Here is a 20,000-nt window from a genome sequence, read left to right on the forward strand (position 1 = left end):
CCCAGGAATAGTGTCTGTTTCCCGGGGAGCAGTCGTGGGGGGGGAGGGTTCCCTCTGTCTCCCTCCGGTGGGAGAGGTCGGTATTGCAGGTGTGGGTGTTTGAAACGGACAAGTTCTGACTGAATATGCTATGTGAACACTTGTGAAATTGGGGATGGTGTGTTGGGGCAGGGGGGGTCTGGTAGAAGGCCCCCCCAGGAATAGTGTCTCTTTCCCGGGCAGCAGTCCCTTTTAGTTAAGGGGAGTCTGATAAAGAGTCCCCCCAGGAATAGTGTCTCTCACCCGGGCAGCAGTCAGGGTGGAAGGCGCCCTCTGTCTCCCTCCGGTGGGAGAGGTCGGTATTGCAGGTGCGGTGTGCGGCATGGAGCGGAACCCGGGCTCTGGCGTCTTTTTCCGGGTCCAATTCGGCCGTTGTGGGCCTCTGGAGGTGTTTGGGTCCGAGTTCCGGGCTCTGGGGGTGTCTGGTAAAGAGATCCGGGTTCTGGCGTCTTTTTCCGGGTTCAATTCGGCCGTTGTGGGCCTCTGGAGGTGTTTGGGTCCGAGTTCCGGGCTCTGGGGGTGTCTGGTAAAGAGATCCGGGTTCTGGCGTCTTTTTCCGGGTCCAATTCGGCCGTTGTGGGCCTCTGGAGGTGTTTGGGTCCGAGTTCCGGGCTCTGGGGGTGTCTGGTAAAGAGATCCGGGTTCTGGCGTCTTTTTCCGGGTCCAATTCGGCCGTTGTGGGCCTCTGGAGGTGTTTGGGTCCGAGTTCCGGGCTCTGGGGGTGTCTGGTAAAGAGATCCGGGTTCTGGCGTCTTTTTCCGGGTCCAATTCGGCCGTTGTGGGCCTCTGGAGGTGTTTGGGTCCGTGTTCCGGGCTCTGGGGGTGTCTGGTAAAGAGATCCGGGTTCTGGTGTCTTTTTCCGGGTTTAATTCGGCCGTTGTGGGCCTCTGGAGGTGTTTGGGTCCGAGTTCCGGGCTCTGGGGGTGTCTGGTAAAGAGATCCGGGTTCTGGCGTCTTTTTCCGGGTTCAATTCGGCCGTTGTGGGCCTCTGGAGGTGTTTGGGTCCGAGTTCCGGGCTCTGGGGGTGTTTGGTAAAGAGATCCGGGTTCTGGCGTCTTTTTCCGGACTTAATTCGGCCGTTGTGGGCCTCTGGAGGTGTTTGGGTCCGTGTTCCGGGCTCTGGGGGTGTCTGGTAAAGAGATCCGGGTTCTGGCGTCTTTTTCCGGGTTCAATTCGGCCGTTGTGGGCCTCTGGAGGTGTTTGGGTCCGTGTTCCGGGCTCTGGGGGTGTCTGGTAAAGAGATCCGGGTTCTGGTGTCTTTTTCCTGGCTTAATTCGGCCGTTGTGGGCCCCTGGAGGTGTTTGCGGACCTCCGCGGGTGAAATAATGGAAAAAAAAAAAAGTTAAAGTTTCCAGTCGGGACTATGTGGAGCGAAAAAAACCCGGACTTTTTTGGCTCCGTCAGAAACTAAGTAAAAGTCGGAATATGTGAAGGAAAGCTCAGAAAATGCCTGGGCTTTTTTAGATCGCTTCGATAAATTTTTTTTTAGCTCACATCACTGGGCCACCAGGTCGCAGATTTCAGAAACCTGGTTTTCGGAAACAGAGATCTCCAGGACAGGGCCCCGAGCTTCGGGGGGAGCGTTCCCCAGCTGGACCTAAGCATAGTGGGCCAGGCCCCGGGCGGAAAGAGGCTCCTGGAGCCGAGATACGGGGGTGGCCCCCCGCGCGACTTACCCGATTTCGGAGCACTATTTTCGGACAGTGATGGCAGAGCAGTGGGTGTACCGGATGGAGGAAAATAACAGCTCCAGAGAGCGGCAGAGACCAGACCATGACCCAGAACGGCACACTGTTCCCGGACAGTGATGGCAGACCAGCAGGTGTACCCCATGGATGAATAAAGAGTTCCAGAGAGCGGCAGAGACCAGACCATGACCCAGAACGGCACACTATTCCCGGACAGTGATGGCAGAACAGCAGGTGTACCGCATGGATGAATAAAGAGCTCCAGAGAGCGGCAGAGACCAGACCATGTCCCAGAACGGGACACTATTCTCGGATGCTGATGTCAGAACAGCAGGTGTAACGCATGGATGAATACAGAGTTCCAGAGAGCGGCAGAGACCAGACCATGTCCCTGTACGGGACACTATTCTCGGATGCTGATGTCAGAACAGCAGGTGTAACGCATGGATGAATACAGAGTTCCAGAGAGCGGCAGAGACCAGACCATGTCCCTGTACGGGACACTATTCTCGGATGCTGATGTCAGAACAGCAGGTGTAACGCATGGATGAATACAGAGTTCCAGAGAGCGGCAGAGACCAGACCATGTCCCAGAACGGCGCACTATTCTCGGATGCTGATGTCAGAACAGCAGGTGCAGCGGACGGACTAATACACAGTTCCAGACAGCGGGAGATCCCAGACCATGTCCCAGAACGGCACACCATTCTCGGATGCTGATGTCAGAACAGCAGGTGTAACGTATGGATGAACACACAGTTCCAGAGAGCGGGAGATCCCGGCCGATGTCCGATGACGAAGCACTGTATGGGACACTTTGAAGGAAGGGTCGGTCTCCTGGATGAAAAGAACTTTAATTTTCTGACTTAAAATACGGAGTTAAAGTTTCCAGTCGGGACGATAAGGAGGGCAAAAAAACCCGGACTTTTTTGGCTCCGTCAGAAACTAAGTAAAAGTCGGACTATGTGAAGGAAAGCTCAGAAAATGCCTGGAGAATTTTGAGCGGACCGGAAAAAAAAAGTTCCAGCCGACATCACTGGGCCACCAGGTCGCAGATTCCTGAAACCCGGTTTTTAGAAACATAGGCCTCCAGTCGTGAAGACCGGCGTTTGTGCGGTTCGGATCCGACTCAGACCTCAGTATTTTCGGACACCCTCGGACAGTGGCGGGGGTGGAAGAACCGGAGCCTCATGCAGAACTGGCTGTCGGGGAGCAAGCGGACGCTGCCCCGGCAGGAGGCATCATTCCGGGCACTGTGGCTGATCGGTAGCTTTCGTGGATGGATGACTGAGCGAACGAACGAGATGACGGCGGTGCGTCCTGGCTGATGTCCCAGTACGGGGCACTATTCTCGGATGCTGATGGCAGAACAGCAGGTGCAGTGGACGGATGAACACACAGTTCTAGACAGCGTGATATCCCAGACCATGTCCCAGAACGGCCCACTATTCTCGGATGCTGATGTCAGAACAGCAGGTGTAACGCATGGATGAATACAGAGTTCCAGAGAGCGGCAGAGACCAGACCATGTCCCAGAACGGGACACTATTCTCGGATGCTGATGTCAGAACAGCAGGTGTAACGCATGGATGAATACAGAGTTCCAGAGAGCGGCAGAGACCAGACCATGTCCCTGTACGGGACACTATTCTCGGATGCTGATGTCAGAACAGCAGGTGTAACGCATGGATGAATACAGAGTTCCAGAGAGCGGCAGAGACCAGACCATGTCCCTGTACGGGACACTATTCTCGGATGCTGATGTCAGAACAGCAGGTGTAACGCATGGATGAATACAGAGTTCCAGAGAGCGGCAGAGACCAGACCATGTCCCAGAACGGCGCACTATTCTCGGATGCTGATGTCAGAACAGCAGGTGCAGCGGACGGACTAATACACAGTTCCAGACAGCGGGAGATCCCGGCCGATGTCCGATGATGAAGCGCTATTGTCGGACACTGATGGCAGAACAGCAGGTGCACTGGATGAAGGAAATAAACAGAACATAGTTCCAGAGAGCGTGATATCCCAGACCAAGTCCCAGAACGGCGCGCTATTGTCGGACACTGATGGCAGAACAGCAGGTGCACTGGATGAAGGAAATAAACAGAACATAGTTCCAGAGAGCGTGATATCCCAGACCAAGTCCCAGAACGGCCCGCTATTCCCGGACACTCATCTACTTAAAATCTCCCTGATTACCTGCCAGAACAGAGCAGATCCAGAGAGCGGTATTTCACGGCAGTTATCCGATGATGAAGCGCTGTTGTCGGACACTGATGGCAGAACAGCAGGTGCAGTGGATGAAGGAAATAATCAGAACATAGTTCCAGAGAGCGTGATATCCCAGACCATGACCCAGAACGGCACACTGTTCCCGGACAGTGATGGCAGACCAGCAGGTGTACCCCATGGATGAATACAGAGTTCCAGAGAGCGGCAGAGACCAGACCAAGTCCCAGAACGACACACTATTCCCGGACAGTGATGGCAGAACAGCAGGTGTACCGCATGGATGAATAAAGAGCTCCAGAGAGCGGCAGAGACCAGACCAAGTCCCAGAACGGTACACTGTTCCCGGACAGTGATGGCAGACCAGCAGGTGTACCGCATGGATGAATAAAGAGCTCCAGAGAGCGGCAGAGACCAGACCAAGTCCCAGAACGGCACACTGTTCCCGGACAGTGATGACAGACCAGCAGGTGTACCGCATGGATGAATAAAGAGCTCCAGAGAGCGGCAGAGACCAGACCAAGTCCCAGAACGACACACTATTCTCGGACAGTGATGGCAGAACGGCAGGTGTACCGCATGGATGAATAAAGAGTTCCAGAGAGCGTGATATCCCAGACCATGACCCAGAACGACACACTATTCCCGGACAGTGATGGCAGAACAGCAGGTGTACATGATGGATGAATAAAGAGTTCCAGAGAGCGTGATATCCCAGACCATGACCCAGAATGGCACACTGTTCCCGGACAGTGATGGCAGAACAGCAGGTGTACCGCATGGATGAATAAAGAGTTCCAGAGAGCGGCAGAGACCAGACCAAGTCCCAGAACGGTACACTATTCCCGGACAGTGATGGCAGACCAGCAGGTGTACATGATGGATGAATAAAGAGTTCCAGAGAGCGTGATATCCCAGACCATGACCCAGAACGGCACACTGTTCCCGGACAGTGATGGCAGAACAGCAGGTGCAGTGGATGGATGAATAAAGAGCTCCAGAGAGCGGCAGAGACCAGACCAAGTCCCAGAACGGTACACTATTCCCGGACAGTGATGGCAGACCAGCAGGTGTACCGCATGGATGAATAAAGAGTTCCAGAGAGCGGCAGAACCCAGACCATGACCCAGAACGACACACTATTCCCGGACAGTGATGGCAGACCAGCACGTGTACATGATGGATGAATAAAGAGCTCCAGAGAGCGGCAGAGACCAGACCAAGTCCCAGAACGACACACTATTCCCGGACAGTGATGGCAGAACAGCAGGTGTACCGCATGGATGAATACACAGTTCCAGAGAGCGGGAGATCCCGGCCGATGTCCGATGACGAAGCACTGTATGGGACACTTTGAAGGAAGGGTCGGTCTCCTGGATGAAAAGAACTTTAATTTTCTGACTTAAAATACGGAGTTAAAGTTTCCAGTCGGGACGATAAGGAGGGCAAAAAAACCCGGACTTTTTTGGCTCCGTCAGAAACTAAGTAAAAGTCGGACTATGTGAAGGAAAGCTCAGAAAATGCCTGGAGAATTTTGAGCGGACCGGAAAAAAAAAGTTCCAGCCGACATCACTGGGCCACCAGGTCGCAGATTCCTGAAACCCGGTTTTTAGAAACATAGGCCTCCAGTCGTGAAGACCGTGTGGTTGTGCGGTTCGGATCCGACTCAGACCTCAGTATTTTCGGACACCCTCGGACAGTGGCGGGGGTGGAAGAACCGGAGCCTCATGCAGAACTGGCTGTCGGGGAGCAAGCGGACGCTACCCCGGCAGGAGGCATCATTCCGGGCACTGTGGCTGATCGGTAGCTTTCGTGGATGGATGACTGAGCGAACGAACGAGATGACGGCGGTGCGTCCTGGCTGATGTCCCAGTACGGGGCACTATTCTCGGATGCTGATGGCAGAACAGCAGGTGCAGTGGACGGATGAATACAGAGTTCCAGAGAGCGGCAGAGACCAGACCATGTCCCTGTATGGGACACTATTCTCGGATGCTGATGTCAGAACAGCAGGTGTAACGCATGGATGAATACAGAGTTCCAGAGAGCGGCAGAGACCAGACCATGTCCCTGTACGGGACACAATTCTCGGATGCTGATGTCAGAACAGCAGGTGTAACGCATGGATGAATACAGAGTTCCAGAGAGCGGCAGAGACCAGACCATGTCCCAGAACGGCGCACTATTCTCGGATGCTGATGTCAGAACAGCAGGTGCAGCGGACGGACTAATACACAGTTCCAGAGAGCGGTATTTCACGACAGATATCCGATGATGAAGCGCTATTGTCGGACACTGATGGCAGAACAGCAGGTGCACTGGATGAAGGAAATTAACAGAACATAGTTCCAGAGAGCGGGATATCCCAGACCAAGTCCCAGAACGGCGCGCTATTGTCGGACACTGATGGCAGAACAGCAGGTGCACTGGATGAAGGAAATAAACAGAACATAGTTCCAGAGAGCGGGATATCCCAGACCAAGTCCCAGAACGGCCCACTATTCCCGGACACTCATCTACTTAAAATCTCCCTGATTACCTGCCAGAACAGAGCAGATCCAGAGAGCGGTATTTCACGGCAGATATCCGATGATGAAGCGCTATTGTCGGACACTGATGGCAGAACAGCAGGTGCAGTGGATGAAGGAAATAAACAGAACACAGTTCCATGGAGCGGGAGATCCCAGACCATGTCCCAGTACGGGACACTATTCTCGGATGCTGATGTCAGAACAGCAGGTGCAGTGGATGAAGGAAATAAACAGAACATAGTTCCAGAGAGCGGGAGATCCGAGACCATGTCCCAGTACGGGACACTATTCTCGGATGCTGATGTCAGAACAGCAGGTGCAGTGGATGAAGGAAATAAACAGAACATAGTTCCAGAGAGCGGGAGATCCGAGACCATGTCCCAGTACGGGACACTATTCTCGGATGCTGATGTCAGAACAGCAGGTGCAGTGGATGAAGGAAATAAACATAACACAGTTCCAGAGAGCGGGATATCCCAGACCATGTCCCAGTACGGGACACTATTCTCGGATGCTGATGTCAGAACAGCAGGTGCAGCGGATGGATGAATTAAACAGTTCCAGAGAGCGTGAGATCCCGGCAGATATCCGATGAAGAAGCGCTATTGTCGGACACTGATGGCAGAACAGCAGGTGCAGCGGATGGATGAAATAAACAGTTCCATGGAGCGGTATTTCCCGACAGATATCCGATGACGAAGGACCACTTGGGACGCTTTGAAGGAAGGGTCGGTCTCCTGGATGAAAAAGACTTTAATTTTCTGACTTAAAAAAAAAGTTAAAGTTTCCAGTCGGGACGATAAGGAGGGCAAAAAAACCCGGACTTTTTTGGCTCCGTCAGAAACTAAGTAAAAGTCGGAATATGTGGCGCAAAGCCCTAAAATCCCCTGGAGAATTTTGAGCGGACCGGAAAAAAAAAGTTCCAGCTGACATCACTGGGCCACCAGGTCGCAGATTTCAGAAACCTGGTTTTCGGAAACACAGGGCTCCAGGGCTGAGACCCGGGCTTCGTGGGGAGCGTTCCCCAGCTGGGCCTAAGCATCTTCGGACAACTTTGGGCGGAAAAGCGGGTTCGGGAACCGGGATATGGGGCGGGTTACGCGGCGTGACCTGCCCAAGTGCAGTGCACTATTCCCGGACGCTCATCTACTTAAAATCTCCCTGATTACCTGCCAGAACAGAGCAGATCCAGAGAGCGGTATTTCACGGCAGCTATCCGATGATGAAGCGCTGTTGTCGGACACTGATGGCAGAACAGCAGGTGCGGTGGATGAAATAAACAGTTCCAGAGAGCGGTATTTCACGGCAGTTATCCGATGATGAAGCGCTGTTGTCGGACACTGATGGCAGAACAGCAGGTGCAGTGGATGGACGAATTAAACAGTTCCAGAGAGCGTGAGATCCCGGCTGATATCCGATGAAGAAGCACTGTTCTCGGACACTGATGGCAGAACAGCAGGTGCAGTGGATGGATGAAGTAAACAGTTCCAGAGAGCGTGAGATCCCGGCTGATATCCGATGAAGAAGCGCTATTGTCGGACACTGATGGCAGAACAGCAGGTGCAGTGGATGGATGAAATAAACAGTTCCAGAGAGCGGTATCTCACGGCAGATATCCGATGATGAAGCGCTGTTGTCGGACACTGATGGCAGAACGGCAGGTGCACTGGATGGATGAAATAAACAGTTCCATAGAGCAGGAGATCCCAGACCATGTCCCATAACGGCACACTATTCTCGGATGCTGATGTCAGAACAGCAGGTGCAGTGGACGGATGAATACAGAGTTCCATGGAGCGGGAGATCCCAGACCATGTCCCAGTACGGGACACTATTCTCGGATGCTGATGTCAGAACAGCAGGTGCAGTGGATGGATGAAATAAACAGTTCCATGGAGCGGTATTTCCCGACAGATATCCGACGACAAAGGGCCATTTGGGACGCTTTGCAGGAAGGGTCGGTCTCCTGGATGAAAAGGACTTTAATTTTCTGACTTAAAATACGAAGTTAAAGTTTCCAGTCGGGACGATAAGGAGGGCAAAAAAACCCGGACTTTTTTGGCTCCGTCAGAAACTAAGTAAAAGTCGGACTATGTGAAGGAAAGCTCAGAAAATGCCTGGAGAATTTTGAGCGGACCGGAAAAAAAAAGTTCCAGCCGACATCACTGGGCCACCAGGTCGCAGATTCCTGAAACCCGGTTTTTAGAAACATAGGCCTCCAGTCGTGAAGACCGTGTGGTTGTGCGGTTCGGATCCGACTCAGACCTCAGTATTTTCGGACACCCTCGGACAGTGGCGGGGGTGGAAGAACCGGAGCCTCATGCAGAACTGGCTGTCGGGGAGCAAGCGGACGCTACCCCGGCAGGAGGCATCATTCCGGGCACTGTGGCTGATCGGTAGCTTTCGTGGATGGATGACTGAGCGAACGAACGAGATGACGGCGGTGCGTCCTGGCTGATGTCCCAGTACGGGGCACTATTCTCGGATGCTGATGGCAGAACAGCAGGTGCAGTGGACGGATGAATACAGAGTTCCAGAGAGCGGCAGAGACCAGACCATGTCCCTGTACGGGACACTATTCTCGGATGCTGATGTCAGAACAGCAGGTGTAACGCATGGATGAATACAGAGTTCCAGAGAGCGGCAGAGACCAGACCATGTCCCAGAACGGCGCACTATTCTCGGATGCTGATGTCAGAACAGCAGGTGCAGCGGACGGACTAATACACAGTTCCAGACAGCGGGAGATCCCAGACCATGTCCCAGAACGGCACACCATTCTCGGATGCTGATGTCAGAACAGCAGGTGTAACGTATGGATGAACACACAGTTCCAGACAGCGGGAGATCCCAGACCATGTCCCAGAACGGCACACTATTCTCGGATGCTGATGTCAGAACAGCAGGTGCAGCGGACGGACTAATACACAGTTCCAGAGAGCGGTATTTCACGACAGATATCCGATGATGAAGCGCTATTGTCGGACACTGATGGCAGAACAGCAGGTGCACTGGATGAAGGAAATAAACAGAACATAGTTCCAGAGAGCGTGATATCCCAGACCAAGTCCCAGAACGGCGCGCTATTGTCGGACACTGATGGCAGAACAGCAGGTGCACTGGATGAAGGAAATAAACAGAACATAGTTCCAGAGAGCGTGATATCCCAGACCAAGTCCCAGAACGGCCCGCTATTCCCGGACACTCATCTACTTAAAATCTCCCTGATTACCTGCCAGAACAGAGCAGATCCAGAGAGCGGTATTTCACGGCAGTTATCCGATGATGAAGCGCTGTTGTCGGACACTGATGGCAGAACAGCAGGTGCAGTGGATGAAGGAAATAATCAGAACATAGTTCCAGAGAGCGTGATATCCCAGACCATGACCCAGAACGGCACACTGTTCCCGGACAGTGATGGCAGACCAGCAGGTGTACCCCATGGATGAATACAGAGTTCCAGAGAGCGGCAGAGACCAGACCAAGTCCCAGAACGACACACTATTCCCGGACAGTGATGGCAGAACAGCAGGTGTACCGCATGGATGAATAAAGAGCTCCAGAGAGCGGCAGAGACCAGACCAAGTCCCAGAACGGTACACTGTTCCCGGACAGTGATGGCAGACCAGCAGGTGTACCGCATGGATGAATAAAGAGCTCCAGAGAGCGGCAGAGACCAGACCAAGTCCCAGAACGGCACACTGTTCCCGGACAGTGATGACAGACCAGCAGGTGTACCGCATGGATGAATAAAGAGCTCCAGAGAGCGGCAGAGACCAGACCAAGTCCCAGAACGACACACTATTCTCGGACAGTGATGGCAGAACGGCAGGTGTACCGCATGGATGAATAAAGAGTTCCAGAGAGCGTGATATCCCAGACCATGACCCAGAACGACACACTATTCCCGGACAGTGATGGCAGAACAGCAGGTGTACATGATGGATGAATAAAGAGTTCCAGAGAGCGTGATATCCCAGACCATGACCCAGAATGGCACACTGTTCCCGGACAGTGATGGCAGAACAGCAGGTGTACCGCATGGATGAATAAAGAGTTCCAGAGAGCGGCAGAGACCAGACCAAGTCCCAGAACGGTACACTATTCCCGGACAGTGATGGCAGACCAGCAGGTGTACATGATGGATGAATAAAGAGTTCCAGAGAGCGTGATATCCCAGACCATGACCCAGAACGGCACACTGTTCCCGGACAGTGATGGCAGAACAGCAGGTGCAGTGGATGGATGAATAAAGAGCTCCAGAGAGCGGCAGAGACCAGACCAAGTCCCAGAACGGTACACTATTCCCGGACAGTGATGGCAGACCAGCAGGTGTACCGCATGGATGAATAAAGAGTTCCAGAGAGCGGCAGAACCCAGACCATGACCCAGAACGACACACTATTCCCGGACAGTGATGGCAGACCAGCACGTGTACATGATGGATGAATAAAGAGCTCCAGAGAGCGGCAGAGACCAGACCAAGTCCCAGAACGACACACTATTCCCGGACAGTGATGGCAGAACAGCAGGTGTACCGCATGGATGAATACACAGTTCCAGAGAGCGGGAGATCCCGGCCGATGTCCGATGACGAAGCACTGTATGGGACACTTTGAAGGAAGGGTCGGTCTCCTGGATGAAAAGAACTTTAATTTTCTGACTTAAAATACGGAGTTAAAGTTTCCAGTCGGGACGATAAGGAGGGCAAAAAAACCCGGACTTTTTTGGCTCCGTCAGAAACTAAGTAAAAGTCGGACTATGTGAAGGAAAGCTCAGAAAATGCCTGGAGAATTTTGAGCGGACCGGAAAAAAAAAGTTCCAGCCGACATCACTGGGCCACCAGGTCGCAGATTCCTGAAACCCGGTTTTTAGAAACATAGGCCTCCAGTCGTGAAGACCGTGTGGTTGTGCGGTTCGGATCCGACTCAGACCTCAGTATTTTCGGACACCCTCGGACAGTGGCGGGGGTGGAAGAACCGGAGCCTCATGCAGAACTGGCTGTCGGGGAGCAAGCGGACGCTACCCCGGCAGGAGGCATCATTCCGGGCACTGTGGCTGATCGGTAGCTTTCGTGGATGGATGACTGAGCGAACGAACGAGATGACGGCGGTGCGTCCTGGCTGATGTCCCAGTACGGGGCACTATTCTCGGATGCTGATGGCAGAACAGCAGGTGCAGTGGACGGATGAATACAGAGTTCCAGAGAGCGGCAGAGACCAGACCATGTCCCTGTATGGGACACTATTCTCGGATGCTGATGTCAGAACAGCAGGTGTAACGCATGGATGAATACAGAGTTCCAGAGAGCGGCAGAGACCAGACCATGTCCCTGTACGGGACACAATTCTCGGATGCTGATGTCAGAACAGCAGGTGTAACGCATGGATGAATACAGAGTTCCAGAGAGCGGCAGAGACCAGACCATGTCCCAGAACGGCGCACTATTCTCGGATGCTGATGTCAGAACAGCAGGTGCAGCGGACGGACTAATACACAGTTCCAGAGAGCGGTATTTCACGACAGATATCCGATGATGAAGCGCTATTGTCGGACACTGATGGCAGAACAGCAGGTGCACTGGATGAAGGAAATTAACAGAACATAGTTCCAGAGAGCGGGATATCCCAGACCAAGTCCCAGAACGGCGCGCTATTGTCGGACACTGATGGCAGAACAGCAGGTGCACTGGATGAAGGAAATAAACAGAACATAGTTCCAGAGAGCGGGATATCCCAGACCAAGTCCCAGAACGGCCCACTATTCCCGGACACTCATCTACTTAAAATCTCCCTGATTACCTGCCAGAACAGAGCAGATCCAGAGAGCGGTATTTCACGGCAGATATCCGATGATGAAGCGCTATTGTCGGACACTGATGGCAGAACAGCAGGTGCAGTGGATGAAGGAAATAAACAGAACACAGTTCCATGGAGCGGGAGATCCCAGACCATGTCCCAGTACGGGACACTATTCTCGGATGCTGATGTCAGAACAGCAGGTGCAGTGGATGAAGGAAATAAACAGAACATAGTTCCAGAGAGCGGGAGATCCGAGACCATGTCCCAGTACGGGACACTATTCTCGGATGCTGATGTCAGAACAGCAGGTGCAGTGGATGAAGGAAATAAACAGAACATAGTTCCAGAGAGCGGGAGATCCGAGACCATGTCCCAGTACGGGACACTATTCTCGGATGCTGATGTCAGAACAGCAGGTGCAGTGGATGAAGGAAATAAACATAACACAGTTCCAGAGAGCGGGATATCCCAGACCATGTCCCAGTACGGGACACTATTCTCGGATGCTGATGTCAGAACAGCAGGTGCAGCGGATGGATGAATTAAACAGTTCCAGAGAGCGTGAGATCCCGGCAGATATCCGATGAAGAAGCGCTATTGTCGGACACTGATGGCAGAACAGCAGGTGCAGCGGATGGATGAAATAAACAGTTCCATGGAGCGGTATTTCCCGACAGATATCCGATGACGAAGGACCACTTGGGACGCTTTGAAGGAAGGGTCGGTCTCCTGGATGAAAAAGACTTTAATTTTCTGACTTAAAAAAAAAGTTAAAGTTTCCAGTCGGGACGATAAGGAGGGCAAAAAAACCCGGACTTTTTTGGCTCCGTCAGAAACTAAGTAAAAGTCGGAATATGTGGCGCAAAGCCCTAAAATCCCCTGGAGAATTTTGAGCGGACCGGAAAAAAAAAGTTCCAGCTGACATCACTGGGCCACCAGGTCGCAGATTTCAGAAACCTGGTTTTCGGAAACACAGGGCTCCAGGGCTGAGACCCGGGCTTCGTGGGGAGCGTTCCCCAGCTGGGCCTAAGCATCTTCGGACAACTTTGGGCGGAAAAGCGGGTTCGGGAACCGGGATATGGGGCGGGTTACGCGGCGTGACCTGCCCAAGTGCAGTGCACTATTCCCGGACGCTCATCTACTTAAAATCTCCCTGATTACCTGCCAGAACAGAGCAGATCCAGAGAGCGGTATTTCACGGCAGCTATCCGATGATGAAGCGCTGTTGTCGGACACTGATGGCAGAACAGCAGGTGCGGTGGATGAAATAAACAGTTCCAGAGAGCGGTATTTCACGGCAGTTATCCGATGATGAAGCGCTGTTGTCGGACACTGATGGCAGAACAGCAGGTGCAGTGGATGGACGAATTAAACAGTTCCAGAGAGCGTGAGATCCCGGCTGATATCCGATGAAGAAGCACTGTTCTCGGACACTGATGGCAGAACAGCAGGTGCAGTGGATGGATGAAGTAAACAGTTCCAGAGAGCGTGAGATCCCGGCTGATATCCGATGAAGAAGCGCTATTGTCGGACACTGATGGCAGAACAGCAGGTGCAGTGGATGGATGAAATAAACAGTTCCAGAGAGCGGTATCTCACGGCAGATATCCGATGATGAAGCGCTGTTGTCGGACACTGATGGCAGAACGGCAGGTGCACTGGATGGATGAAATAAACAGTTCCATAGAGCAGGAGATCCCAGACCATGTCCCATAACGGCACACTATTCTCGGATGCTGATGTCAGAACAGCAGGTGCAGTGGACGGATGAATACAGAGTTCCATGGAGCGGGAGATCCCAGACCATGTCCCAGTACGGGACACTATTCTCGGATGCTGATGTCAGAACAGCAGGTGCAGTGGATGGATGAAATAAACAGTTCCATGGAGCGGTATTTCCCGACAGATATCCGACGACAAAGGGCCATTTGGGACGCTTTGCAGGAAGGGTCGGTCTCCTGGATGAAAAGGACTTTAATTTTCTGACTTAAAATACGAAGTTAAAGTTTCCAGTCGGGACGATAAGGAGGGCAAAAAAACCCGGACTTTTTTGGCTCCGTCAGAAACTAAGTAAAAGTCGGACTATGTGAAGGAAAGCTCAGAAAATGCCTGGAGAATTTTGAGCGGACCGGAAAAAAAAAGTTCCAGCCGACATCACTGGGCCACCAGGTCGCAGATTCCTGAAACCCGGTTTTTAGAAACATAGGCCTCCAGTCGTGAAGACCGTGTGGTTGTGCGGTTCGGATCCGACTCAGACCTCAGTATTTTCGGACACCCTCGGACAGTGGCGGGGGTGGAAGAACCGGAGCCTCATGCAGAACTGGCTGTCGGGGAGCAAGCGGACGCTACCCCGGCAGGAGGCATCATTCCGGGCACTGTGGCTGATCGGTAGCTTTCGTGGATGGATGACTGAGCGAACGAACGAGATGACGGCGGTGCGTCCTGGCTGATGTCCCAGTACGGGGCACTATTCTCGGATGCTGATGGCAGAACAGCAGGTGCAGTGGACGGATGAATACAGAGTTCCAGAGAGCGGCAGAGACCAGACCATGTCCCTGTACGGGACACTATTCTCGGATGCTGATGTCAGAACAGCAGGTGTAACGCATGGATGAATACAGAGTTCCAGAGAGCGGCAGAGACCAGACCATGTCCCAGAACGGCGCACTATTCTCGGATGCTGATGTCAGAACAGCAGGTGCAGCGGACGGACTAATACACAGTTCCAGACAGCGGGAGATCCCAGACCATGTCCCAGAACGGCACACCATTCTCGGATGCTGATGTCAGAACAGCAGGTGTAACGTATGGATGAACACACAGTTCCAGACAGCGGGAGATCCCAGACCATGTCCCAGAACGGCACACTATTCTCGGATGCTGATGTCAGAACAGCAGGTGCAGCGGACGGACTAATACACAGTTCCAGAGAGCGGTATTTCACGACAGATATCCGATGATGAAGCGCTATTGTCGGACACTGATGGCAGAACAGCAGGTGCACTGGATGAAGGAAATAAACAGAACATAGTTCCAGAGAGCGTGATATCCCAGACCAAGTCCCAGAACGGCGCGCTATTGTCGGACACTGATGGCAGAACAGCAGGTGCACTGGATGAAGGAAATAAACAGAACATAGTTCCAGAGAGCGTGATATCCCAGACCAAGTCCCAGAACGGCCCGCTATTCCCGGACACTCATCTACTTAAAATCTCCCTGATTACCTGCCAGAACAGAGCAGATCCAGAGAGCGGTATTTCACGGCAGTTATCCGATGATGAAGCGCTGTTGTCGGACACTGATGGCAGAACAGCAGGTGCAGTGGATGAAGGAAATAATCAGAACATAGTTCCAGAGAGCGTGATATCCCAGACCATGACCCAGAACGGCACACTGTTCCCGGACAGTGATGGCAGACCAGCAGGTGTACCCCATGGATGAATACAGAGTTCCAGAGAGCGGCAGAGACCAGACCAAGTCCCAGAACGACACACTATTCCCGGACAGTGATGGCAGAACAGCAGGTGTACCGCATGGATGAATAAAGAGCTCCAGAGAGCGGCAGAGACCAGACCAAGTCCCAGAACGGTACACTGTTCCCGGACAGTGATGGCAGACCAGCAGGTGTACCGCATGGATGAATAAAGAGCTCCAGAGAGCGGCAGAGACCAGACCAAGTCCCAGAACGGCACACTGTTCCCGGACAGTGATGACAGACCAGCAGGTGTACCGCATGGATGAATAAAGAGCTCCAGAGAGCGGCAGAGACCAGACCAAGTCCCAGAACGACACACTATTCTCGGACAGTGATGGCAGAACGGCAGGTGTACCGCATGGATGAATAAAGAGTTCCAGAGAGCGTGATATCCCAGACCATGACCCAGAACGACACACTATTCCCGGACAGTGATGGCAGAACAGCAGGTGTACATGATGGATGAATAAAGAGTTCCAGAGAGCGTGATATCCCAGACCATGACCCAGAATGGCACACTGTTCCCGGACAGTGATGGCAGAACAGCAGGTGTACCGCATGGATGAATAAAGAGTTCCAGAGAGCGGCAGAGACCAGACCAAGTCCCAGAACGGTACACTATTCCCGGACAGTGATGGCAGACCAGCAGGTGTACATGATGGATGAATAAAGAGTTCCAGAGAGCGTGATATCCCAGACCATGACCCAGAACGGCACACTGTTCCCGGACAGTGATGGCAGAACAGCAGGTGCAGTGGATGGATGAATAAAGAGCTCCAGAGAGCGGCAGAGACCAGACCAAGTCCCAGAACGGTACACTATTCCCGGACAGTGATGGCAGACCAGCAGGTGTACCGCATGGATGAATAAAGAGTTCCAGAGAGCGGCAGAACCCAGACCATGACCCAGAACGACACACTATTCCCGGACAGTGATGGCAGACCAGCACGTGTACATGATGGATGAATAAAGAGCTCCAGAGAGCGGCAGAGACCAGACCAAGTCCCAGAACGACACACTATTCCCGGACAGTGATGGCAGAACAGCAGGTGTACCGCATGGATGAATACACAGTTCCAGAGAGCGGGAGATCCCGGCCGATGTCCGATGACGAAGCACTGTATGGGACACTTTGAAGGAAGGGTCGGTCTCCTGGATGAAAAGAACTTTAATTTTCTGACTTAAAATACGGAGTTAAAGTTTCCAGTCGGGACGATAAGGAGGGCAAAAAAACCCGGACTTTTTTGGCTCCGTCAGAAACTAAGTAAAAGTCGGACTATGTGAAGGAAAGCTCAGAAAATGCCTGGAGAATTTTGAGCGGACCGGAAAAAAAAAGTTCCAGCCGACATCACTGGGCCACCAGGTCGCAGATTCCTGAAACCCGGTTTTTAGAAACATAGGCCTCCAGTCGTGAAGACCGTGTGGTTGTGCGGTTCGGATCCGACTCAGACCTCAGTATTTTCGGACACCCTCGGACAGTGGCGGGGGTGGAAGAACCGGAGCCTCATGCAGAACTGGCTGTCGGGGAGCAAGCGGACGCTACCCCGGCAGGAGGCATCATTCCGGGCACTGTGGCTGATCGGTAGCTTTCGTGGATGGATGACTGAGCGAACGAACGAGATGACGGCGGTGCGTCCTGGCTGATGTCCCAGTACGGGGCACTATTCTCGGATGCTGATGGCAGAACAGCAGGTGCAGTGGACGGATGAATACAGAGTTCCAGAGAGCGGCAGAGACCAGACCATGTCCCTGTATGGGACACTATTCTCGGATGCTGATGTCAGAACAGCAGGTGTAACGCATGGATGAATACAGAGTTCCAGAGAGCGGCAGAGACCAGACCATGTCCCTGTACGGGACACAATTCTCGGATGCTGATGTCAGAACAGCAGGTGTAACGCATGGATGAATACAGAGTTCCAGAGAGCGGCAGAGACCAGACCATGTCCCAGAACGGCGCACTATTCTCGGATGCTGATGTCAGAACAGCAGGTGCAGCGGACGGACTAATACACAGTTCCAGAGAGCGGTATTTCACGACAGATATCCGATGATGAAGCGCTATTGTCGGACACTGATGGCAGAACAGCAGGTGCACTGGATGAAGGAAATTAACAGAACATAGTTCCAGAGAGCGGGATATCCCAGACCAAGTCCCAGAACGGCGCGCTATTGTCGGACACTGATGGCAGAACAGCAGGTGCACTGGATGAAGGAAATAAACAGAACATAGTTCCAGAGAGCGGGATATCCCAGACCAAGTCCCAGAACGGCCCACTATTCCCGGACACTCATCTACTTAAAATCTCCCTGATTACCTGCCAGAACAGAGCAGATCCAGAGAGCGGTATTTCACGGCAGATATCCGATGATGAAGCGCTATTGTCGGACACTGATGGCAGAACAGCAGGTGCAGTGGATGAAGGAAATAAACAGAACACAGTTCCATGGAGCGGGAGATCCCAGACCATGTCCCAGTACGGGACACTATTCTCGGATGCTGATGTCAGAACAGCAGGTGCAGTGGATGAAGGAAATAAACAGAACATAGTTCCAGAGAGCGGGAGATCCGAGACCATGTCCCAGTACGGGACACTATTCTCGGATGCTGATGTCAGAACAGCAGGTGCAGTGGATGAAGGAAATAAACAGAACATAGTTCCAGAGAGCGGGAGATCCGAGACCATGTCCCAGTACGGGACACTATTCTCGGATGCTGATGTCAGAACAGCAGGTGCAGTGGATGAAGGAAATAAACATAACACAGTTCCAGAGAGCGGGATATCCCAGACCATGTCCCAGTACGGGACACTATTCTCGGATGCTGATGTCAGAACAGCAGGTGCAGCGGATGGATGAATTAAACAGTTCCAGAGAGCGTGAGATCCCGGCAGATATCCGATGAAGAAGCGCTATTGTCGGACACTGATGGCAGAACAGCAGGTGCAGCGGATGGATGAAATAAACAGTTCCATGGAGCGGTATTTCCCGACAGATATCCGATGACGAAGGACCACTTGGGACGCTTTGAAGGAAGGGTCGGTCTCCTGGATGAAAAAGACTTTAATTTTCTGACTTAAAAAAAAAGTTAAAGTTTCCAGTCGGGACGATAAGGAGGGCAAAAAAACCCGGACTTTTTTGGCTCCGTCAGAAACTAAGTAAAAGTCGGAATATGTGGCGCAAAGCCCTAAAATCCCCTGGAGAATTTTGAGCGGACCGGAAAAAAAAAGTTCCAGCTGACATCACTGGGCCACCAGGTCGCAGATTTCAGAAACCTGGTTTTCGGAAACACAGGGCTCCAGGGCTGAGACCCGGGCTTCGTGGGGAGCGTTCCCCAGCTGGGCCTAAGCATCTTCGGACAACTTTGGGCGGAAAAGCGGGTTCGGGAACCGGGATATGGGGCGGGTTACGCGGCGTGACCTGCCCAAGTGCAGTGCACTATTCCCGGACGCTCATCTACTTAAAATCTCCCTGATTACCTGCCAGAACAGAGCAGATCCAGAGAGCGGTATTTCACGGCAGCTATCCGATGATGAAGCGCTGTTGTCGGACACTGATGGCAGAACAGCAGGTGCGGTGGATGAAATAAACAGTTCCAGAGAGCGGTATTTCACGGCAGTTATCCGATGATGAAGCGCTGTTGTCGGACACTGATGGCAGAACAGCAGGTGCAGTGGATGGACGAATTAAACAGTTCCAGAGAGCGTGAGATCCCGGCTGATATCCGATGAAGAAGCACTGTTCTCGGACACTGATGGCAGAACAGCAGGTGCAGTGGATGGATGAAGTAAACAGTTCCAGAGAGCGTGAGATCCCGGCTGATATCCGATGAAGAAGCGCTATTGTCGGACACTGATGGCAGAACAGCAGGTGCAGTGGATGGATGAAATAAACAGTTCCAGAGAGCGGTATCTCACGGCAGATATCCGATGATGAAGCGCTGTTGTCGGACACTGATGGCAGAACGGCAGGTGCACTGGATGGATGAAATAAACAGTTCCATAGAGCAGGAGATCCCAGACCATGTCCCATAACGGCACACTATTCTCGGATGCTGATGTCAGAACAGCAGGTGCAGTGGACGGATGAATACAGAGTTCCATGGAGCGGGAGATCCCAGACCATGTCCCAGTACGGGACACTATTCTCGGATGCTGATGTCAGAACAGCAGGTGCAGTGGATGGATGAAATAAACAGTTCCATGGAGCGGTATTTCCCGACAGATATCCGACG

This window comes from Gasterosteus aculeatus, unplaced genomic scaffold, assembly GCF_964276395.1.
Source record: "Gasterosteus aculeatus unplaced genomic scaffold, fGasAcu3.hap1.1 HAP1_SCAFFOLD_30, whole genome shotgun sequence".
NCBI lineage: Eukaryota > Metazoa > Chordata > Actinopteri > Perciformes > Gasterosteidae > Gasterosteus > Gasterosteus aculeatus.